Source organism: Hakea prostrata, chromosome 9 (genome assembly GCF_041222555.1).
Source record: "Hakea prostrata isolate BN-2017 chromosome 9, UWA_Hpros_2, whole genome shotgun sequence".
NCBI classification, from domain to species: Eukaryota; Viridiplantae; Streptophyta; class Magnoliopsida; order Proteales; family Proteaceae; genus Hakea; species Hakea prostrata.
Genome location: NC_142608.1, coordinates 17,283,694 through 17,299,260, shown reverse-complemented (window position 1 = coordinate 17,299,260; position 15,567 = coordinate 17,283,694). Strand labels below are relative to the sequence as shown.

The 15,567-nt window shown below is 36.5% G+C and overlaps 2 long non-coding RNA genes across 2 annotated transcripts; both read right to left on the bottom strand.

The window, feature by feature from the left end:
* Positions 1–1,715: 1,715 nt before the first annotated feature.
* Positions 1,716–2,739, bottom strand: LOC149004882 (uncharacterized). Its single transcript, XR_016175532.1, has 4 exons — positions 2,688–2,739; positions 2,200–2,308; positions 1,982–2,074; positions 1,716–1,763 (listed from the first exon to the last, which is right to left on the bottom strand). It is a non-coding gene; the product is annotated as an uncharacterized LOC149004882 (long non-coding RNA).
* A 1,851-nt stretch (positions 2,740–4,590) lies between these two features.
* LOC149004881 (uncharacterized) lies at positions 4,591–5,173 on the bottom strand. The gene is made up of 3 exons (XR_016169930.1): positions 5,086–5,173; positions 4,763–4,995; positions 4,591–4,668 (listed from the first exon to the last, which is right to left on the bottom strand). It is a non-coding gene; the product is annotated as an uncharacterized LOC149004881 (long non-coding RNA).
* Positions 5,174–15,567: the final 10,394 nt, after the last annotated feature.

Below are 15,567 nucleotides of genomic sequence, written 5' to 3'. Positions count from 1 at the left end.
GCAGCTACATGGGAAGAAATTTCTATCGATTTTGTGACTGGTCTTCCTTCTTCGGGTGGCAAATCCGCTGTTCTGGTGGTTGTAGATCGTTTGACCAAGTATAGCCATTTTTGTGCGCATCCGGCGAACTTTACGAGCACTCGAGTTGCAGAGGTATTTGCTAGTGAAATTGTTCGCCTTCATGGGGTCCCTCGAACAAGTCTCAGCGATCGTGATCCCCTCTTTCTTAGCAATTTTTGGAAAGAGTTGTTTCGCCTTCAAGGCACTACTCTGGCACATAGCTCTGCTTACCATCCTCAAACCGACGGCCAAACGGAGGTTGTGAATCGCACTTTGGAAATGTATTTGCGAGCTTTTGTGGAGATTGAACCATCTCGGTGGGTGAAGTTTTTGGGTTGGGCAGAGCTCTGGTATAACACCAGTTTTCATTCTGCAATTCAGATGTCTCCCTATGAAGCTCTGTATGGGCAGCCACCACCAACCATCACTCGTTTTGTTTCTAGGAGCACCGCGAATGAGGCGGTTGGCCATACCCTGCGTACTCGTGATCAGATCCTTCACCATCTTCGGGCGAGTTTGCTTCGGGCTCAAGAACGGATGAAAATTCAGGCCGATAAGCACCGAACTGATTTGGAGTTTTCCACTGGAGATTGGGTGTGGGTTAAATTGCAGCCATATCGCCAAACTTCCATTGCTAGGCGGTTGAATCATAAGCTTGCGAAGCGATTTTTTGGGCCATTTCAAATTGTCGCTCGTGTTGGCAAGGTTGCGTATAAACTCTCTTTACCGGATGGGGCTCAAATACACCCCGTTTTTCACATTTCGGTACTTAAATCTTTTGTTGGCGACCCGCCGACGGTGCTGCCTAGTCTCTCTTTGTTACCTCCGGATGCCCCTGTTCCTGTGGTAATTCTTCGTCGTCGTTTGCTGTTTCATGGTCAGCACCGTGTTTCTCAGTCGTTGGTACAATGGCAAGATAAACCTTTGGAGGATGCAACATGGGTTGACGACTCTACCTTGAGCGATATTTTTCCTGCCTTCAACCTTGAGGACAAGGTTCCTTTGGTTGCCGATGGTAATGTTACGACCCAGGAAGAGGGAGAGATGGTGCTTGATGACTCACAGCCTGAGGAGGTCGTGCGACGAAGTTCCAGAATATCTCGTCCACCTGCATTTTTGAAGGATTATAATATGTAATGAGATTTTAATAGAAAGAGTAGTCACTGGGTAAAAGGTGTATGGGTTCCAGGTGTCACTTCTAGTAGGTTCTATTAGCTTTACTTCAATTTTACTTCATCTATAAATAGCTGTACTGCGTCAAGCATAAAGAATAATAAAGAATATTCATCCAAACCCTCTGAATTGCACATTCTTCTAGATCTGAACCCTGTCTTCTGAAAACATCTTTTCTGAAACCCTCTTTTTTCCTCTCGTCTCTATCAGAGCAGCTCCGGGATCTCTTGAGATCAGATGCAGCAAACCAACTTGATATTCCAACTGCACAAATGCCTTCGATTTTAGTTGATTCTTGACTACGTCAAATGCCGGTTTCACTTCAAATTGGTCGCAGTCAGTGGCTTAGAATCAGTTTGATTCGACCCACTATCAAAGAAGAGAGAAGGCTATACAAAGCCCCTTTTTTTTCCGTCCAAAACAAAGCCCCTATTTGATCAGTCTTGACCTGAAAGTTCTATTTGTAGGGCTATAAAATCCCTCCTGAAACCAAGTAATCTCAAGTGTCCATAAAATCCATGTGGTCATCCCTGAGAAATTAGGAAGACATCCACTAATACCAATCCATAAGCTGAAACCGTCTAACAGCTCCCAAGAATTAAATCTAAACACCAGTTCAACTTGCACATAGCAGCGTATAGAGATAAACATGAACTCAGCTAATGAAAGCTTCAATTGCCTGATTGGAGAACATGTGAAAGCCTGAAGAAAGGAACCTGACAAAAGATATAAGCAAAGTAGAATTCACCTTCACATCTTTTGCATCAATGATAGCTCCATTATCAGCTAAGGTGGCTTGCTGAGGGGCCATGCTCAACAAAGAGGTCATAGCTTCTGTAGCCTATGACAAAAAGTCATTCTCATAAGGATTATTATTTTTAACCTATGTCTTTGGTATAGGAATGTTACATATTAATGGAGATGGAGAGAGAGAGAGAGAGAGAGAGAGAGAGAGAGAGAGAGGACCTTGAAACTGTATAAACTGTATAACCCATCAGGACAATGGAGTTATGGTGGAAGTTTGGTGACAGATTTGGTGGAACTCAACACTCCAATTTCCTTCTCAAAAGCAGCCCTGCATGAAAAGAGAAAATCCAAAATTTTCAAATTATAAAATTACAAAAGCACTTGATAGAGTCACCAACTCAGATCTGAAACTCGATCACAAAGATGTTGGAACAGCTTAAAAACAGAACAGCTTAAAGTTGGCACTCTAGGGTTTCAACCACTTAATGGTCCATAACTTAAAAAGGTAATGACAAGGACAACAATGGCCAATAGGTGGTGCAACTGTTCCTAAAATTTTCAACCTTCATTATTCATAAATTTAATTTCTGGGTTTTCTAGGAGGGGGGAAATTACAGCAACTTATCTTGGTTTGAGGTACTGTTGACCAACTAATTAAACAATCTTGGAAATAGATGCAGAATCCGTCATTCGATCAAATACCATACCTTGTTTGAGAAAGGCCATTGCATTCCTGAACTCTTCATGGAAGCTAAAGATTAAACAGAAACACAAATGAAACTAAATCAGTTGGGTAAGTGATCAGAACAAATCATACATGAAATTGCAAAAATAACAGAAACCCATTTCAAATCTTGATCAGACTTACCAAGAAGCTAAATCAAATCTGAAGATAAGAGCAAATACAAGGTACAGGGTGGTCAAACAGGTGATCAGATCCTTGGGAACACCATAATACACGAGGATCAAAATGGACATAAAGACATAATAATAATAAATAATAAAGCAGAAAAAAGAATCAGCGAATCTTGAAAGATTAATTTGTTTAACATAAACATCAAAACAAATAAGGAAAACCCACAAGAAGAAGAACAAAAAAGGAAAAGAACGCAAGATTCTTCACGTGAATATTATATCTCCAAAAAGATCCACAAGAACAATAATTCTATTAAAAATAAAAACCACATGAAAAGTAATTCATCCAATAATTGTTAATATGGAAGATAGAGCGTGTAGCAATGCCAACACCAAAAATTATGACCAAGAGACCTATTCCCTGCAATGAAAATGCACCAATTAGTAAAATAAAGCAACTAATAAATTAATTTATGCAAGTTAGATAAGCACAAAAAGTAATGATGAATAATGTCTTACCAAACAAGAACTGTGAGTACTTATGTGCAACCTACACTCCTATTTAACTTGATTAGCTGTTGGTCAATTACAACATAAATAAAAGTTAATTTTCAAATCAATTATACCTACTTAGTTCTTAGCTAAATTATATGTAGGTAAAATGAAACATAATGGTTTATCATTACCTAATACAGAATTCTTGTCAAATATCAATTTTGTTAATAACTCCAATTTCTCTTGCATTGCATCATACTTTTGAGCATTTAATTTCTTTTCTTCTTCTCTTTGTCTCTTTTCCTCTTCTCTTTGCCTCTTTTCCTCTTCTCTTTCCTCTTCTCTTTGTCTCTTTTCCTCTTCTCTTTCCTCTTCTCTTTGTCTCTTTTCCTCTTCTCTTTCTTGTTCAACTTGTTGGAGTTTTTTACTTAACTCTGCAAGTCTACCATCCAACTCCTTGTTTTGTTGGGTTTTTGTTAGCCCTAAATCTTTTGGACTTACTCCCGCTCCTAACAAACGTACCCGACCATGGGTATCTAGTCCCAAATGAGTGGTGAAGATACTTTCTAGGACTGGAACGTCATTTCGATTCTCTTCAGGCAAATTAGCCAACTCTTCATTTATCGTTCTCTGATCATTAAACATTTCTCAACCAAGTTAGCCCACTAAAGACTCCAATATCATATCATATCATTCATGCAGACATTAATCTGATACATAAATGCATACCATTATTTCAGCTGAAGTTGGATCAACAGGAGTTTGATCCTTCCTTGTATGTGTTTCGAAAAACATCTCTATCCTTGTAGGGTCCAAACCTTCAGGATGCTCCTTTTTCTAAAGAAATCCAACAAAAAATAAATAAATAAATAAACAAAGATAAAAATGTTAACTAATAGTTTGCATACATGTTCACAATAATTTAAATAGAGTGACATTTCAGAAACGTGCCTTCATGCGAAATCTTTGTGCATAGCTTCTTCGACCACAAGTATGAGTCATCTTTTGGAGCTTTCTGATGTCAGTATTAACATGACACATCTTCTGCATAATAACAAAACAATTAAAAGATTAACATTGTATAACATTGACTCTTACTTATAAAATGTATGTTCACAAATAAATGACTTCTTACCGTGTTCTTTTCACTATTCCATATGTTTATAAGTTCTTTCCATTGATCTAATGGAACCACCGCTGGACAATTATTGATTGCATCATCAATACTACCAACATCATCATAAAACTCTTTTCTTAGTTCCTTTTAAAGGCCTTCCATTGCAGCCCCATTTTGACAAATACCCATTTCTTACCCAAAGCATCCACTTGATATTTCTTCTACAAGAAAAAATAATTATTTTCAAAAAAGGAACATCTTAATTGTAAATACTAATGTAGGTACTAATGTAGGTAAGATTGTTAATTATTTTACCTGCATTTTATTCCATAACGCTTCCTTGTAGTGAATGGGTACTTTCCTCCAATCGTCATAGTTATAGGGGAGGTTCAAAGCACTTCTTACCTCTGTCCCTAGGTAAGTAATGAACTCTGCTACATAGCCATCCTCCCCTTGTCCATATACATTAACTATGACTTGCTTTATTTCCTCCGGAGCCATCCTTCGCGTCTTCAAAGACACATTTGGACCCCTCTTGTGACGTTTCCCTACAATTGAATTCCAATATATGAAAAACAAATCAAAGGCACATAATTCAAATAAATTAAAAATTATAAGCATATCAAAAGCATCCTCACTCAGAGTTGAAGTTGAAGTGCTTGAAGAAGGAGCAAAATCCACTGGATCCATTAAAAGTCACAAAGTGAAACACTAACAAAGAAAAACCTGTAGATGTATAACATTATATTATCATTAGACAATCAATTACAACATAATAGGGAACTATAAAAGACATTCAAATAGCAAGCAACTAGAATAAGATGGTGATTGAGTTGTATCAACAAAGACAAATTTGAATATAATATCTTGCACACAAAAAAAATGCATTAGGAAACTTGGAAAATGAAATACTAAGGAAAGTAAACTACTTACAACTGAAAAACAAAACACAAACTATGTAGTTCAAAAACGCGTCTAATCATATTCTAATTTAAAATTGGGTTTGTATTGAGCAACTCCACAGGGGTGTCAACTATTATTCCATCCACATCTGTTCTTGTCCAGTTAAGACTGGGATCACCAACAACTATTTGTCCAATATTTTGACTATTTAAAAGAGAGAGTTGTTGGTATGTTTGATTTGTATCTTCAGTGACATCACCTTCCATATCATAATTATCACGTACTGATGATTTTAAAGCAACCAACCAATCAGGCCTCAAAGGGTCCGGTGCATAAAACACTTGCTCTGCTTGTGTAGGGAACACTAATGGGTCATCCATCTCATTTTTGCCAGAATGCATCAAATAATTAAAATTGACAAGGGTAAACCCATTATCATCTTTCTTCACTCCTCTCTCAATGTCATCCCAATCACAACGAAATAAAACAACTCTGAGATTTGCTGAATATTCTATCTCAATAACTTCCTTCAGTATGCCATAATAAGCGACATTTCCTTTTATAGGCCTTGGGTCTTTACTACTAGCAACAATATGAGTTACCGCTGTTACCAAGACACCACTATTCTGAGTTCTTCAACTCTTTTCACGATCCTTTGTGTGAAACCTTATACCATTAATAATGTAAGCATTGTAGCTTTTGTATTCCCAACTTGGACCATTAGCCAACCATCTAATGTTGTCAGGTACCTCTTCCCCACATTGGCATAGATGATCAACCTACCCAATACAAGAATTATTTGTTATTTGTATAATTAACTTACAATTAATCTATTAGAACTATCTACCATTAGAATCATTACACTTACTTGGTCTCTAAACCACTTTGGAAATGATTCTACATGTACTTTCAATCTGGCTTGCTCATGTACTTTATGACCCATCTTTCTTTTAAGTTCTTGAAGATGTTGCCTATAAAATATAATATTAATAGTCATATCACTCAATATAATCATTAATATGAAAAGTTATAATAAAGTAACTGATGCACTTACTCTCGATACGTCTTAATGCCATCATAATGAATCAATACATATCGATGAACCTGAATTAATTCTTTTGGTTCTAGCCGAAGCAACTGAAGCTTCCCAAGTGGTCTACTGAAGCATGAAAACACAGAAGACTTGTCTATTTCCATTTTCCCATCATCATTATTCATTATTGGACGATTTACCATTGTTTCCACACCTCCCAAATACCTGGAACAAAAGATCAGGCATTCATCTGCAATGGATCCTTGTGTAATGGAACCTTCTGGCCGAGCTGCATTTCGCACATGGTCTTTATGTCTTTTGTTAAATCTATTCAAATAAAAACATATACATAATTTATTCCACATTCCCATAGTTAAGCTTAAGAGATTAGATAAAAATAACATCATATGTAATATTATCTAACCTTTCAAACGGATACATCCATCGGTAATGTACTGGTCCACCTAACAATGCTTCCCGTGGTAAATGAATGAAAAGATATACCATTACATCAAAGAATGATGGAGGAAAAATCCTCTCAAGTTGGCAAAGTGTTTCTGCAATACTTGATTCAAGTTTCTTAAAGTCTTCTGCTTTACCAACTTTAGAACACAAACACTTAAAGAAGCCACATATTGCAATCAATATCACCCTAACATGCTTTGGCAATATATTTCGTAATGCCAAAGGAAGTAGTTGTTGCATAAGAACATGACAATCATGACTCTTTGTACCAAAAATATTCATCTATTTAATATTCACACAACGTGAGATATTACTAGCATACCATCTGGTACTTTTAATCCCTTTAGGGTAGTGCAAAATATGTCTTTGTCTTCCTTTGACAACGTGTAGCATGCAGGAGGTATTAACATTTTATTAGTCCTCCCATCAATCATTTGTGGATGAAGAGCTTGCTGAATTCCCATTTCTTTCAAATCTAGACGAGCTTTGATGTGATCCTTAGTTTTTTAATGCCCAACAATGTATAAATAATGTTGTCACATACATTCTTTTCTATATGCATTACATCTAGATTGTGGCGCAGTAGATTATCTTTCTAATATGGTAATTGAAAGAAGATACATTTTTTCTTCCAACTCAATGGCAATGGATTTTGTTGAACTCGAGCTCTTTTTCTCTTTTTGCCATCATTTTCCACAGGATCCTTACCAAATGCAGGGAAATCAACACCCTCCAATTGGTTTAGCACCAAAACTCCTGAAGGAGGTTGAGGTGCATCCCTATACTCTGTTGATCCATTAAAACATCTCTTATCTTTTCAAAATTTATGATTTGAGGGAAGGAACCGACGATGGCCTAAGTAACAATACTTCCCACCATGTTTTAACCAAGCTGACTCTTTAAGCTCATTGCAACATGGGCAAGCAAATGCACATTTTGTGCTCCAACCTGATAGATTAGCATATGCTGGAAAATCATTTATGGTCCACAAAAGACATGCACGCAGTCGAAATGACTCTTTCTTACATGCATCACAGGTGTCAACCCCAGCTTCCCACAGTTCTTTCAACTCATCTATTAATGGTTGTAAAAACACATCAATATCATTACCAGGCTCTTTGGGTCCAGGAATCAACAATGTCAACAAAAAAGATGTTTGTTTCATGCACATCCATGGTGGCAAGTTATATGGGACCACAATAACGGGCCATGTGCTATAGTTTTTACCACTTCTCAAACTGAAAGGATTAAATCCATCACTTGCCAGGCCGAGTCTAACATTCCGTGGGTCTTCACTAAATGATGGTTCTCTTCTATCAAAATCTTTCCAAACTTCTGAATCTGCAGGATGACGCATTTTCCCATCATCAATACGATGTTCCTTATGCCAAACCATAGCAGATGATGTTTCTGATGACATGTATAATCTCTGCAATCTTGGTTTTAAGGGAAAATAGCGTAATGTTTTTGTTGGAACTTTATTATTATCAGGGTCATATCTTGAAGTGCCACATTTTACACATGATTTAGCATTGGATGCCTCCTTCCATTACAACATACAATCATGAGGGCATGCATCAATATTTTTATAAGTAAGCCCTAGGTTCTTAATTATCTTCTTTGCCTCATATAATGACTTTGGTAGAGCATTATCTTCTGGAAGTGTTTTCTTTAATAAATCTAACAATAAAGAAAATGACTTATCACTCCACTTGCAAAAGCATTTTATATGATATAGTTCAACAATAAAAGACAACTTGGTGAATTCCTTGCATCCAGGATATAATTTCATCTCTGCATCTTGCACCAATCTTTCAAATTTATCTACATCATTACTTACATCCAATGTGGCATTAACCCCCACTCCTCCAGACATATTATCCCCATCATTACTTACATGCATGTTATCAATATCGTTGTCTTCTTCAACATTTACCTGATTGTTGTCTTCTTCAACATTTGCAAATTCTTCCCCATGGAAACACCAAATTGTGTAGTTCCATATAATTCCATCACATATCAAATGTTCAAACATTTCAGCCCGTGTTCTTGGCAACCGATTATTGGAATTTATACATGGGCATACAACCTTCTCCAAAGTAAATACTTGTGAAAATGCAAAATCCAAGAATTGTTTGATACCCTTTATATATTCAATTTTTACACGGTATCCAGGGTCCCATGACTGTGTAATCCAATGCCTATCCATTTAATGAAACTAGCATAAAATATGAATCTCTCAAATATGTATAAATAGGAACCTGTACATGTATAACTTAACTTTATCATTAATAGACATTCAATTGAGAAGCATTAAAGTTAACATATAACCAAGAGACCTCAGATAATGTATATCATCTTAAATTTATCACATCTAGATCATAATATTCTAAGCAGATTCTCAAGTATAAAAACAATTTTTATAAATGATGTAAGAACAATGACATTAAGAACGACTACTTTGTCCAAAAAGCTCTCAAATCTTAGCTCTTCTCTCATCTCTTGGAACAAATCGATGGTGGGAACTAAAGAGGAGAAAAACAAATCTTACCCTTTGGAAAGAAGAAATGAGAAAATTGGTTCATAATAGAAAGTGAACTTCTGGTAAATTTAAGACTGGTTATGAATCAACAATAGAGTATGTGGCATGACAAATTGAAGTGTGATTGAATCAAGGGAGGTGATAAGAACGTGAGGTTCTTACACCTCAGCACTCTCAAACCAAGGGCTTTTAACAAAATAAGAAAGCTCAATCATGAAGGTCTTCATGTTTCAGATACAGAGCATATTGCAGCAGCTTTTAATTCTCATTTTCAAGACTATATACAACTCTTCTTCTCCTACCATAGAAAATTCATATTTCTGTCACATCGCAGGAAAAGTTTTAGAAGAGGGAAGCAGGACTATGTAAGCACCAATTACAGATTTGGAAATTCATGAGGCGATACAGTATTGGAGCATACAAAGCATTAGGCCCTAATGGGTTTTTAGGTATCTTTTTTCATAGATATTGGGTACATGCGAGTCTGACATAGTCAAATTTGTCAAAGATTTCTTTATGACTGATAGCTTCTCCACTGCTCTAAATCATACATACATCACATTAGTTCCTAAAGTTGATTCTCCAAACTAAGTTGGGGACTTCAGACCTACAGGATTATGTAATGTTTGCTATAAAGTTATTTCCAAGGTTATCATAAGTATGCTTAAACCTTTGCTCAAGAATCTAATCTCATTTAATCAGAATGGATTCCTTCAAGGTCGATGCATTCATATTGTTTGGTTGGCATTTCTTATAATTATTTTAAAGAATCTAATCTAACAATTCTCAGAATGAATGCTGGACATTGAAGATCATAAAATTTTTGAAGTGTCTACCAGACGCTGAGATTTCTTGATGCTATATATAACGTTACAAAAGATGTCAATTTCAAAGTAAAAGAACATAATAATTATCAGATTTATGGTTTCCTCCCACATTTCTGTATGATTCTATGTTCTTTATACTTGCCCCTAGATAAAAGGGGGTACTCACTCAAGTTTGGAAACAGTCTCACTGAGAAAGAAGCATGGGTAAGGCTGCATCACTGCATGCACTATCCCCCTGACCCACAATGATTTTAACCTCGTGCACTGGGTATGCTCTTTTATTTTTTAATTTTTCTTCTAGATTAACTAGGACCAGAAATGCAACCTCTTGGCTTGATCAGCTCCATGTTTTAGACCATAAAGTTATAGTGTTTGCATTATCTAAGCCCCTATATTTCTTCAGGTGCACTAAAAATCGTTCGTCTTAGATGTGTGCATGACATTGACAAATTTCATCAGATGACACAGAAGCATGTTTTTTTAGGACATGGAAATTCTCAATTATGATGTGTCAAGATCAGTTTGTATAGTTTACTCAACGAATGAAAATGGGAAGTTTCAAAAGAACTATGTCAGTAAGATTCATATCAAGGGTGAAAAAAAAAAACTGCCTACCCTCATCCAGATATTCAATTGGCAAAGTAAAATATCTATCTCACTAGAACCTGGGAGCTAGAATATGTTTCTTTCACTACAAAGTGCCTCCTAAGACAGGATTTCTCTTACGGTCAGTCTCTAATAGACTAAGAAATTAAGCCAATCAGATGAAGTTACTGTGAGTTTGATACTGTTCCACAATAAAAGTGTTCAGCAATTCACATTTGTGAATGCATATATGGTACACAGCACATTTTCTACAAGCATCTAAACTTGAGGCTGTTGGTCAGCCTGCATGAAGAAAAATGAACACCATAGTTGTCAATCTGTCAGTGCCTGGGCATCCAGGTGCTGCATGCCTTGTCTCCTAGGCAATACCTTGTAGCCTTGGTCAGTGTCATCTTGATCGATCTTTTACCACCCTCGCCCTCCGCTCCCTCTGGAATGCCTTGCTTGCCTAGGCACCATGACAACTATGATTGACACTATGTCTTCCAAACTTGCACCAATTCCATCCACAAATTGGACAAGAAAGGTGCAAAACTAAAACAGGAAACGAATCAATATTATCCAGCAGATACACAACTAAACCACCACAGAGAGAGAGAGAGAGAGAGGGTGCAAAAATCTACAAGCTTTCCAAGTACATACAATCTAAACTAGAATATTTCTTAAACAAAAAAAATGCAATACAAATACTGAGCAATTGAATCATGAGCTCTTAAATTGATAAGATATTTCTATAAGTAGAAAATTATCAACCTGTTTCCCTAAGACCAAAAATCATCTTTTTTTACAGAAAAACAAGTTCATGAACAAATCTTGGATGTAAGATTCACCTGCATTAACAACAAGACCTTTTGAATTTCTGCCAACTCCTTTTCAAGATTATCTTCTTGTGCGGCCGGCCAGACTTCGAGTTGCCTCAGAATTCTTCTGAGCAAAGCTACCAACTGAACAGGAGAATAATTAATATTTAGGAATAACAAAAAAGTAAAAAGAAAATGGCCAGTTGAATGGTAAACTGGATCGTATATATTCATCAAAGCAACAATATTAATTAGCTACAGTACATATTAGTAATGATAGAAAATGTGCAATATTCCCCCCTCCCCAGGTTAAAAGGCATGAAACTGATTTGCCAGGTGATTTAGCATTAATCAGATGCTCATATCTTGCACCCTTAATTCCTTTTGTTGCAACTGTGACTACACAAAAAAGGTTCTTTAAAATAAATAAGAAAAGCCAACCAAACAATATGAACATACTAATGTCTTCCACCAGCAATTAGATCACAATTTTCTATTCATTTATTTATTTATCTTTAAACAATAAATAAATTCATTAATCAAAGGAGTGAAGGGGAAAATTCATATTTGACAATGCACCACATTTCGTTACAATAAGGGAAAAAGGCCTCTAAGAAAATAACTTCCATGGTTGGGTGGGAGCGCAATCAAATTCATATAAACTTTACTCAGAAACTTAAGTTCTGCAAATTCAGAAATTATAGCATTAATAGAGAAGGCCTCTAAGAAAAGAAACTCCACGGTTGGGTGGGAGAGGAAATCGATTTTACCTGTCCAACTCAACCAAAACAAATCAAAACAACAAGCAGCAAGGAATTGCAAAATATGATTCTGCATTCCATAAACAAGTTTACGTTTATGAGCAAACATAATATTATTTAAAAAAAAAAAAACCAGAAAAGAAAACGCTGCTGAAAGATGAAAGCTGAAACTCACACTGCTTCGGTTGAGCTCATAGAATCGGAAGGGGATGAGGTGCAATGCGGTAAGATGAAAGGCAGAGGGCATCAGAGGAAGCCGAGATTAAGGCCACAGAATATCTGCGAAGCACATTACAGGATGAATTCGTCTTGGGAGGAAGAAAATGAGGAGGCTAAGTTGCGCACTGTACCTGAGGATGAGCTTCGTTGCAAGCGAAATGATGGGAGAGGCTGACGATGCAAGAACCCGGGAATGATCCCTGCCTTCAACCTCACACACTTGATGAAGTAGTTGTTACTTTAGGTAACTAAATCAAGGCATAAGACCAATGGCAAGAGTTTTGTAACTTATCCACATCTTAGGATATATGGTACTATCAAGTTCCAATATGGATAGTGCACATTTATAGGATACAGGTAAGACCACAAAGGCTTCAGATGTCTGGATTCTCTCAAGAGATGTCAGATTTGATGAGCATCTCGTTCCATTTGCTTCTAGGTTTTCTATCTGAAAAACACTTGTCCCTAGCCATGCATACATCTAGTGTTTTCTGACATCCCATTTCTTGTCATTCCTCAAAAACTTACAAAATTGTTAGAATGTTCACAATGGTTCCCCATAACTTCTCATTATTATTAATATGCATTTATCTAACTTTTACATCAAGTTATGACTTAGGTGTTTTAGCTCGTAAAGCTGGTGCTACAGAAGATCCTCTTGATATTACTGACTTCTTACCACTTCACCAATTTTGAGCTCTGTTAATTTAGTTGTTGGTCATCATATGACAACATGATCCAAAGAGGGTATTTTCAAACCAAAAGTATTTACTATTGCAGTTGAGCACGACTATTCCAAAAGCCTTAGCAGGTTCTAACTGGAAGCAAGCATTAATGCAAGAGGAGTTCATTGCATTGCAGAGGAATAGCACTTGCAACCTTGTTCCTTCACCACCAAATAAGGAATGCAATTGGCTACAAATGGAGTTTTCCGAATTAAAGAGAATCTAGATGAACTTGTTCAAAAATTCAAGGCACGTTTGGTAGCAAAATGATTCTAGAAGTAGGTTTAAACTATAATAAAACCTTCAGTCTAGTGATAAAACAAAAAATAGTAAGGATAGTTTCAATAGTTGTGGTAAAAAGGTTCATGTCTTTGTTGATTGGACATCAATAATGCATTTCAGATGGTGTTTGCAAGAGGAGATATACATGATTCAACTATTTGGTTTTTGAGTCTCCAAATTTAATATTGGTATGGATACTCCAAAAAGATCTTTACGGCTTAAAGAGGCTCCAAGAGCTTGGTTTAGGAAATTAATTAAGGCTTCGTTTTCCATTGTTCTTAGTTCAACTATGATTCATCTTTCTTCATTAGAATCACTCAATCACTGTTAAAGCATACCATATCAATTCTGGTCTATGTTGATGATACAATTATTACAGGTAGTGATGTATTAGTAATTTAATCATTGTTTGAGAAATAAGTTTCTCCTCGAAGATCTTGGTCAACTTAATCACTTCCTTGGTTTGGAGGTAAAACAAACAACATATGGGGATATGATACTGAAACAAAGTACATCAAAGATCTTCTTCGAAAACCTGATATGCTATCAGCAAAGTCCACAGCTTTTTCGATGATTGCTTGAATTAAAATTGTCCTGCTCGGGTAGTGATTCAATGGATAATCCTCACTTATATAGGTTCTATAGTTGGAACACTTCAATATGCTACAACTACAAGTCATTTTAGAGTTGGAATCGAAGTGTAAAATACAATTAGTTAAACATTTTGCTTACAAAGAAGGTGGGTGGGTGTGGCAGCAGAGGTTAAAAGATCCATTCTCAAACCAAACAAAAGGTGGGACTTGGTTGTGTCCAATACTTTTCAAAAAGCTTATTTCAATAATCTTTAACCTATAGTTCTTTAAGTATATGTTTGACTAGAGGGGAGGAAGTGGCAGAAGTTTACAACTTGTGAGACTCAAAAGTGTTAGTGGACTAGGGTGAAAGAGTGAAAAACTTTTGCAAAATTTCCTCAAAGTTTTATAATATATGCAACCCATTAGTAAAGGGTGGGATTTGCAAAGAGATGGGCCAGAGACAGGATAGAGTAGCAAAATAAAATTAATATGACACCATATAATCTAATAAGTAGTTTTACACACATGAGGTGGGAAAATCTGTGCAACTATTCTACAAAAATTCCACCCACCATTAAAATCCCTCTAAACAAGAATTGGGATCATATATGTCCATCTTTTTTTTTTTTGGGAAATGAGGTTCATCCGGGTCAGCTTGCGCGCACCACGACTACATCCTCAAGGCGCTTTTTATATAATTAATATAGGCGGGGCTTCGCCCCTGGCCCCGAGGGGATTCGAACTCTAACCTCCTACGTGGAAGCGTTTGGCTTTGCCAACTGAGCCACCCCTCGAGGTTATCTATGTCCATCTTTCCTAAGTTTCATGTCTTTCTAGCCATTGGATGAAGGCCATGTGGATTATTTAAATTCACACCAATCAATTTTGCACATCCATAAAATCACACTTAAAATGTGTAAATCTATAACGATGGATTAGTTTTGTTTTTATGCACGTGCAAAATCCAAGAATTTAGATTTAACTAATCCACATGGCATTCATCTAGTCGAAAGGACAAGAGGCACCAGGCTGCTAGAAGTAATAATTTACACTTCTTAATGCAGTTCCTATTTATCTAAACATGAAAACTATAATATAGAATACTTAATTAGTCCAACTCAAGTTGGACCAAATCCTATAGGACTGGTTCTCTTGAGGTTGGATCAAAACTAATTGAAGCTGGTCTGCTACTGCATAGCAGACCCCCTAAAAAATAGGGTTGTAGCAGGGTCAGGCTGGGCCGGGCTTTTGTAATCCCAAGCTCAGCCCTATGTATTTTAATCTAAGTCCATTCCCGCCTTTGACCCTAATCAAGGCCAATGATTATTATCCCTAACCCTAGCCCTACAGTGTCCAAGTCAAATCCATTTTGGCCCTATTTT